General features: G+C 28.2%; 1 long non-coding RNA gene across 1 annotated transcript; it reads right to left on the bottom strand.

Annotated features, from left to right (window-relative positions):
• Positions 1 to 515: 515 nt before the first annotated feature.
• Positions 516 to 4026, bottom strand: LOC114129258 (uncharacterized). Its single transcript, XR_007605067.1, has 3 exons — positions 3067 to 4026; positions 1715 to 1909; positions 516 to 652 (listed from the first exon to the last, which is right to left on the bottom strand). It is a non-coding gene; the product is annotated as an uncharacterized LOC114129258 (long non-coding RNA).
• Between the last annotated feature and the right edge of the window lie 6568 nt (positions 4027 to 10594).

Raw genomic sequence — 10594 nt, 5'->3', positions numbered from 1 at the left:
TATATTGCCTTATCGGTAGTATAGTAAAGTTGATAATATCGGTCATGTTGCCATGATCGTGTAAAATAAATAATATGATAGGCCAATATTACAGTATTTAAATATTATTTAATATCTTTTTCAAACATAATGAAAACATGGGCATTACAATATAAATATATCACGCAAAATGCACGATGTTAATATTTTGTATATAACATGTATACTGTATTATATCTGTTTGTAGAGGTACACGTGTACAATTCATAAATTTGTTATAGATATACCTATTTTCGTATAGTATTTTAAAAATGCATTTTTCAAATGAACATTTTCAGAGAGGTCTCCGTGTTCGAATAAAATATATTTCCATCGCAAACATAGTATAGGCAGTCACGTTTCAAATATAGATGACAAGCCTTTTTAAGTGATATATAATACAATTTTCAACCAACGTATATTGTATAAAATATCAGCTATAGTGTTTTGGGTCCATAGTGACAGAAATGAACTCTTCCACAATCTCTCTGTCCATACCCGTGTATGCCCTGTGCACGTCCGCAGCATCATTTGACGGTCTCCTTTCCTTTCTGTCCAGTTTTGCCGGTTTCAGTTTTGGCGCCGTTCGATGACTTTTCCACTTGGGTAAGGTTCTTGTTTCATCGTAAACACCCTTTGAACAAGACAATTTTATTGTGTTAGTCATAATATTATATACAACTATATTATACAAGCAAACTCTGCGACGTAAAATAGGTAATTTAACTGTGAATTCAATTTATTATTTATGATATAATAAAGTCAAGCGCCAAAGCGTGATGGCGTAACATCTAAGGCATTAAAACGGGAAAAGTAACGTCACATATAATATTATAGCGGTCAGTGGATAATCATACGATTTGTTAAGTATTTAAAATATATTAGAATACCTACTTATTTTGTGTTTTTATATTTAATAAAATCGGGGAAGTCGCTCTACAGTAAATAGTGGGTTTTGATTTTATATTAGTACCTCATAGTAATTGAGTAGGCCGTACTGAAATATATATTTTAGCTAGTAGATGTAAAATTTAATGATAAATTATTGCATATAAAAAACAATTCTAAACGAAGACGGACATGCTGTATTTTTATAATACTATAAGTAATTTATTTTTCTATTAGTTATGTGTTATAAGGCTTAACTAATTTTTGCTAATTATACCTATATTTATACATGCGATTAAAAAAAATATTTCTTGCTGCACGTCTATATAATTATTAATTTTTGAATTATAACATAAATATAAAATTGATTTTAGTTAAAAGTTACCATTTTTCTGTAATTTTGTTTTGGTTTGTAGTATTTATTTTATATTATACCCCTAACGTCAAAGTAATACAAAATAGATCTAATTTACTATCAAAAATCGCTCAGCATTATAGATATAATGCAATTTTTTAATATAAAGAAAAATCCTTAATTTTAGTACCAATATTGACTCACTCAGAATCTATAAAATATTATCTTTGTGCTTTGATTAAAAAAAAAAAATTCTAATCATCAAATTTTTGTTTAATCTAAAATTTGCCTACTTAGTTAAATTCATGTCCTAGACAAATAAGTTTACTAAGTGTTTTTAAAAGAATATAATTATTTAAATACATTTAAAAATTAAGTATTATGTGAATAACGTACATATATAATACTTTATATGTATTTAGCTTATGCTTCTATACATTGCGTAATACCTACCTATCTTTATTATATTTTACTTTTCCACCATGACTTGACTCCCACGATGTGTTTAATTATTATATACATCATTTATACAGAAACTTGCTTTTTCATTATAGGTTCTTAAAATTATTCATAAGTTCATTACCCATAAATTATTCCTTTTGATGATACTGATGTTACCAATTATCATTTAATTTTTAATCAGGTTACCTATAAAAAGATTTTTTTTAATTAAATATTAGTAAGTAAATTAGTTTATTGGTAAGTATTAATTAATTATATACAATTATTTTACAATCTTTTAAGTTTGCGAACCTGTGTGAGTGTTTTATTTTTTTCCCTAGAAATATATTTTTATGGTATAAATATATATTTAAATAGGCAAGTATATGCGTTTCTTACATATTTACGTATACGTATAGGTAATACTATAATGTGAGAAATGGCAAGCGCTACTTTTATTGTAAATGATTTTCTATGATTTTTGAATTAGTGACACCTAGATCTTTTATATTGATAAATTATCTATACCTATTATTCAAACGTCTAAGTTATAAATACAAATCATACTAGGTTTTATGTTATACCTACTGTTTTTTTTTGTTTGTTTCTTTGTTTGGCATGCATATATGATAATTGTAATTTCTTAGTTGTTACAATATTATATCAATAGAATCACATTAAATGTTTTTTTAGTTCCGAAAAATAATGTTAGACGTTTTACTATTATGAATTTTGATTACCTAGGTAGGTATATATTAATTATGTATACGTGTTATACTTTCATAGTTGAGGCATTCATTTGAAGATAACTAATAGGTACTTTTACATGGACGGAAAAATATATATTAAAATAATCATAATGTACTGGTTGACGGTTGATTTTGGTCAAAGATTTAAAATGTCGATCAAATAATGTTAAATATCTAAGGAATTACAATTAATATATTAAATATGTAAATATTAAAATAAAACTAATATAAAATATTCATGTTTAAAAAAAAAGTTTATTTCAAAAACCATGTTTTGGGTAAAATAAAATTTTCCCGGAGTTAAACAAAAGTTAATAAATAATAATATTAACCGTTAGTGTAATATCGAAAAACAAATTTCAAGTGTCGTTCGTCCATAACAATACTCTATATATTATAATACCTATCGTAGTAATATATACGCACTACATATGACTATGAATATATTATATAGAATTTATTAATATAATCTGTTACCATTGGATAACACAATTTCATTTTGGACCATATAAGAAGTAAATAAACAATGATAAATACACATTATACGCCTCAATATTTTATACAAAATAATAATAACAAAATTAACAACCGTGCGATCGTAAACTGAATACCTACCTAACGGTTTCAAATTGCGCGACCAAAACACCGCGTACCTATATATACACTGCACAACACACGTCACAGTATAACTACGACGACATTTATGTGTGACAGTTTTTCCCAAACGGCAATTATTATTTCATACTGTCATTACACATTGTTCGTTTCGTACACGTCCACGTGATATATATACATATATACACGAACGCACACACACACATATTCTTAGTCTCTATAAGCCATAGACCAAAGTCCATAAACATTATATAGGTACAATATATTATACATTTGTCGTAAATTTACTGTTGTCTGCTAAGTTCGTTTCAATATATGCGCACGTCTAGGACGTATCTATAATATTCTTCGGATCCGATCTGATTCGACGACAGACGATGACCAGATCCGAGGAGTGTCAACGTCGAACACTCGTAGTCCCTGCAGGATCCATCTGAACGCGTGGTTTTCATTGCCTACATAATAAAGGACCCAGAGTATTTGGCGTCCGGGACAAGGACTGCGATAAAAGAAAAATCGGAAAAACTAAGTAGGTAACTAACATTAATTATAAAACTTAAACATTTCATTCTTTGGTTTTCAATTAATTTTTCGAGTAATAATAATGTCGAAGTATCCTCTAAAACACAAACCATACTGTGGGCAAGTAATCCTGCTTAAGATCTTTTAATACTTGCAGTGACCATCGCGCCGCCTTCTTCAGAGGTAAATACCGCATAAATAGAGTAATCTCTCTCTCGTTTAATGTGTCACTCCGTGTATATTCTTATAGTACGTTTTTTATCGGCCTACATTACGTTCAAGTATAGTTCTGCAGACCGGAGTATTGTACTAACGCGGCGACTCTGTTTTTTCTTTATATATTTTCTCTCCTGTTTGTTCGTAGGGTATAAACGGGCTACGGCTAACGCTGACCATTCAGACGGACGCGTAGGAGAGAATAATGCCCGTATTTGTTATAAGGAGAATGAAAAGAAAGAGATATTTCCGTCCGAGCCGATAACTGGGCTGGAACTAATTCCTCCATCTTTATTTCGTTCCATACCAGCTTATATACATAATATATTTATTATCGTAGTTGTATACACGCACGTTGTCAATGTTGTTATGCTGCTGCTGTTCAGAAGAATAATAGTATTTACCTATAATATAGTGTGCGAGTGCGCGTAGGGATACTTTGAAGGAAAAAAAAGAACCAATTATACAGACGAGCTCGCAACGGAACCACAGCCATATAGTTGCCGATAGTTTTTACGAGAATAAAAAAACAACGGAATAAAAGTGTAATGCAAAAAATGTTATAGGAAAAAAATTACAATAATAAATAAATAAATAACTATCTTCATCATTAATATTTATTTATATTGGAAATTGTCTATATTATTATGCTATTATTTTTTTTACCGTTGTTCGGTGATGAGGAAAAGCTATTTAAAAATGGGTTCCGCGTTTGTTATATTATGACTTATAATTTATAAGTATTTTTTACAGGGTGATTCTTTTATCAAACAACACATTTTATTTCAAAATCTATTGAAAGTTTTTGAAAATATTTTTTTTTGCTTTTTTACTTTTTTCAATTTAATATTCTGAAACAAAATACTTTTTGGAATATTTCGATACCTAAAAATCAAAATTCGAAAGAGTAACAAGTATTTAAAGTTTAGATGAGTGAAGTGGAGTGGAATACTATAGAGATACTCCGTAAAATGTTGGTCTACTACTTCTCTCGCTTAAACTTTAAATACTTATAATTCAGAAACTACTCGTTTGAATTGTGTTACTAGATTTTGAAATAATAAATAGTGATTGTAAAAGAAAATGAAACCCTCTCTATACTGTTTATCGGTAAAGAAAGTCTTATCAAAATATCTCTTATGTTACCGCGAATATTTAGACTTCAAGAAATTTTAAAATACTGTGCTATAGTATATAGGTATACAATAGTAGTTGTAAATGCATTGTAAATTGTAATTTTCTCTAATTTGGGAAAGTGCTTCTTAAACGTTTATATCTGTCATATACTGCTGTGATAAATGGATACAGTTTATATTGAAATTGAGGTAGGTACTCTACCTAGATCAAAATTAATTACGATCGCTTATTTTTGAAATATTATTTGGATCAATGAACACTATAGAGAGATATTTTTTGATTTTGAAACTATATAATACTGAGTACATTTTCACACATTTTTATAATATAGAATAAAATAAAATAAATTTTTCATATTGAAAAATATTTATACCTAGTAGTGTTGATTATAGAATATACAATTAATGCTATTAGTATTATAGTTTGATAGTACATATTGTAATAATTATAATCTAAATAAATAATAAAGTATTATATATTTTTTTATTTATTCACACGAAAAATAACATATTAAATACTTAGGTATGTTAATTATTTTTTAAAGAACTTCATTTTTTGTACGTTTGGTTTGTCCTATAATTTCCGAGCTCATTTCAAATTGTTTTTTAATTCAATTTATTTTTAAACACGCTGATTACAGATATATTATTCCTATTTGTTAAAAATATAATAATATATATACCTACTCACTTCGATTTGAAAACATTTATTTAGGTTTGTCATCGTGACGTGAGAATTATTATTGTTGTTACTAACGGTTATTATACAGGTATTAAAGGTAATATGTTTATCTACCAGTCACAGATGATAACTAACTATAACATGTGTTAATAAAAAAATAATTTAAAACTGTACTATATGTATTTAGTGGTTTTATATAGATGTGTAGACAATTAAATATAATTATATTTTATAACCTTGATTAATCTATTTTTTTTAAAGTTGAATATAACTGTATGTTGGTGAAAATTAATTTGAAAATATTATAACTTACCATTTTATTGCCGTAGACCTTCCCAGGATATTTTATCTGTTGATGAGCTTGGTCCAGGTGGGATGGGGTTTGTTGCACCAACCACTTTTGTACAAGTTTCTGTTTGCTTCCGACGCTTGAACTACAACATGACGAACTCCTGTGTCTTGAATTCGACCATGAAGTTTGTTGTTCACCGGCCACAATCAATCTAACGAGTCGGTAGAAACGAAAGGCGGCCAACATTGTGGTTAGACATTGTACAGACGTTGCAAGCAGTAAACCTAAATTCGCCAATACGGGAGCCCAATTTGTCTGTAACTGATCCGCCGTTAAAGTTTTATAATGCGTCTGCAACAAACGAATACGATTTATACTAACGATTCTCAAACTTTTTTTATTGCTAAAAAATAATCAATGGATTCCTAAATACCAGAAATGTCAACTTTAAGCTTACAACTTGAAACTTATTTAAATTTCGACTCTAATACAAAATACTTGGTTACCTATTGTCATTGTATAATTACTACAAATTTCAAACAATATTATTTTCAAGCGGTACACTCTAAATAATATTGTATATAACAATGTAAAACAATGTTTCGATCGAATTGACAAACCGTGAACATTAGTACACACCGTAAGTCTTAACTTAATTTTAGTTTGAACCTGACCTTGTCTTTTGGAATTATGTAATATGGCTTCTGTGAGTCTTTCAGCAGTCCAATAGCTGTAAGTATGATGGCCAGATTACTGACACCCACGGACACTAAACACAGAGCAAGATAAATTGTGAAGGAAAGTGGAGATAGTGTCCTGTCTGGAGAAAGACATCCGTTCAAGCTAGCCATCAACCCAACTACTCCGTTACCCATGGCCATTGCGCCGCTCCAAAGACCGGCGCCCACACTGGACAGGGACGCCTCGTGTAACATCGACAGCACGCCAAAAACGACCATCAGACTTCCGGTAACTACTTGCATCAGTCCGATCAGGCTGATGTATTGTATCTAAAATCAATGATCATTTTTCTAGTAAATAATAAACGATTATCGTTTAAGTAATTCAATAATTCAATATATTCAATTATTTGGTGAAGTTTTTTTAATATTTAAATAATACTATCTTGTCTCATTAGATAAGAACTAAGTTTAAATAAAATTGAAAAATGAATGTGTTTATAAAGTTATAACGTTATATATATTCGTAAGTTCTTAAACAGAATTAATATAGGTTAAAAAAACTATGTATATTCTTAAATACACAAGAAAAAAAATATTAAAATAATACATTATTTTAAAACACTTGTATTACTATACAGCTCTATAATAAATCATGATTGAATTTTGAATTAAATATAGGAATTATATTGTTTATTTAGTGCTCTGATAAAAAAATGCGTTTTTAATGAACATTGTTCAAATTGCTTGACAATTATTATGATTTTGTGTTATATGTCACCCACATTGTTTCTGGCTTTGGCCTACAATATAAATTGAATGGATTAAAATAATAATTACTGAATTGTTTCCATGTTATCTATGGAGTTGACCTAAACTTGTTTTTGAACAATGGGAGGTACATGCAGCTAACTGATCGTTTTATGTGTACCTATACATATATTTTTTTTTGAAAATAAAAAAAAAACTATTCCATTATAATTATAAGCTATTATATAAGCATTATACTACATTATAATTTTTATAAATACAAATTAATTAACTAAATGTAGGTTCGTACTTGATCGGAATGATGACGAGGTTTACTGGCATCGACTGGTTTTTGGGGCGTCTTGACTACGAAATCGGCTTCGGACGGATAATATGAGGGAGTCGAAGCTCCCATTTTCCTGGACATATTGTCACTGAACCATGTGCTCGCTGCTACTATAAGAGAAACAGTAATATGTGTCTTCTCCTTTGGGTGTTACCCCTTCCGTAATACACGCACAGCGCGTTCGACAGCGTATATGTTGTAACTGTTGCTGAAGACGCAACGCTGCCGGACGTACTTCCGTCGTCTTTGCAATAATAATTATTTATCTGTTTCAATGGGCGTGAAAATTACAATTTCCCAATACGGTATCGTCGATGGTTTACGTTCCAGTCTGCAGAGCTAATCAAAGTCACCTAAACTGTATATAATCAAAATTCAAGATCGTAAATATAATTTTAATAAATATATATTTCAACTATAGGAGTACCTGCGTATTTATTCAAACTTTATAAGTATCGCAAGTTGTATTCTATTAAATAGAGCAGTGGCGGCTTAACATTTTTTACTAAGCTCTTGAATTTATTTGTTATACCTACGCTACCCATCTAAAAAATTGGTTAAAATATTTCTACAGCGTTAACAAGTTTGTTAATTTTTATGTTAAAAAGTTTTATTATATATTTAATTATTTTGTTTATATAATTTATAATCACTGATCATATAGTTAATTGTAAGAAATATAAATATTATAAGTATGTGGTTTAAATATTTAAAGATCAAAATAATTTTGCTGATTTTATGCATCTAAAATATATATAGTAGATAATATATTAAATATTAATAAAATCGTACAGAATTGGATGATATATTATATTTTAAAATATACTTATCAAGCTATACATACATTAATGAGAGTGATCAGTGATCACTAGGTACCTGGTTTAGACTTTTATAATGTTTTGTAGGTATTGAATATAATTTAGTATTTACTATTTCGATTTTTATGAATATAAAATGACAATTAATAAGATAAAATATAAATTAAATTACTATTCCTACTAGGTAAATAATAAAAAATAATAATAATATTCTATTTCCTTCTATCGTCATATACAACTGTTTAAAATATGCTATAACAATGAATTTTACGTGTTTACAATAAATTTAAATATGCAAAATAAAAAGTCAAAATAAAATAACCACTATTTGCTATAACTTGACGTGATTTTTAGATATGCAAATAAAAAAAAAGCAGAAATCGCTGTCATAAAAGAAAAATAGTATGTCAATGCATATAAATCTTATCCCCGGTGATCACTATTTATATTTATTAAACATTATTATTTATTCAGTGAAATCTATATAGTTTTCCATAAATAAAATGTTGATTTTTGTACCCAATTTAATAAATTGTTAATAACTATTTTACTATGTAGGTATTAAAATAATTATTTGGATTTATTTTTGGACATTTATATATGTATCCAGTTGACTAGTTGAGAAAGTATGAAACATTCAGACATCGGTACAACCACCTATTACACTAATACTTAGATTTTGTATGCCATTTAAGAAATACCTATAACTAATGACGTAACTAACTTATTTTTTTAAATAAATATTGTTTTTTTTCTGTTTATTGTAGAACACGTAATTTTTTGAACATTTTGATGCATTTAAATCAAATTTCAAACGAGTTATTTCTCTACGATTTATATAAAGATAATAGTTAGTCCTTAATTATGGGTTTTCTTTAAATATAAAATATGCATAGTATTTAGTACCCGCCTATTTATCATACTCGACAATAAACCAAGATCAGGCAATAACGTATACTTAAGTAAATAACCTAGTCAATAACTCAAGAAATATCTACTTGTACGAATTTCAATGTATTATCTTCTATAAATATTACACATAAATTATCTACTTAATAATTATAACTGTAAAATAATGTGGTTCTCATTTAAAAAATTTTTCATCAATTTTATGGTACTCTAATTATTTGAAAATACGGTCATCATAAGTTTAGGAGCATAACCTGTTTGGCCGCAGTTTAGAAAACACCTTTGGGCACAATATTGAATATTGTAAACAATTAATGAATTAATTAATAGAAAAGATCATAATTTACAATAATATTAATAAATAATGAACTATTAATATACAAAATTAAATTAGGATATTTAAAAAAGAAAAATCTTTAAATGTTTTTGGAAGATTATTGAGCCAACCTCCTCGCGGTGTCTTCTGGGTAAAGCTAATAGGCTCAGATTTTGTATAATATACTAATAAATGCAAAAAATATGTTATGTGTCCAAACTTACTATTATGAAGAGAAATATTACGCCCAAACGTTGTATGCCCTAAAGTGTTCTGTTTTGGGTAAATGCACTCATACGTACTTCCCCCTAAGTTTAGGAAGATAGGTACTTGAAAATTCCAAGTATTAAAATATTAGAATAAATGCATGATAAATTAACAAAATTGAGGATTAGTTGATCATTCAGTATACCAGAATAATAAAATATTGTTTAAATTGTTTCTTTTATTAATAAGCAGTTACAATTTAGATTCAGATCGTGCAGAGTAGTTGACTAAGTACTACTTAAGTGGAGTATACTTATCCCTTTCAATTTTACTCCATTTAACAATATTGTGTAATTATTGTTTTTTATTAACATATGTATAAAAATACTTAACTCAATTAAGTGTGGTCTTATATTTTAGTTTTAGTTTCCATACAACAAGCTATAGGCTTCAAATTTCCTATACACCCCTGTTAAAGCTTATCTGTGAATATTTTATGTGCAACTTACCGTATTCTCTAAATTTCTGACTTGCAGTGCAGTGTTGATGCATAGGATTTCTATAGGTATTCGGATTTTATCTGTGAACTGTGGGAGCTGTCTTTGTACCGTTGAAAACGCGATCGAATTAAAATGAGCTATGTAATGATGGACG

The sequence above is a fragment of the Aphis gossypii genome, chromosome 3 (assembly GCF_020184175.1).
Source record: "Aphis gossypii isolate Hap1 chromosome 3, ASM2018417v2, whole genome shotgun sequence".
Classification (NCBI taxonomy): Eukaryota; Metazoa; Arthropoda; class Insecta; order Hemiptera; family Aphididae; genus Aphis; species Aphis gossypii.
The sequence above is the reverse complement of the archived record's forward strand: the minus strand, read 5'-3'. Positions and strand labels throughout refer to the sequence as shown.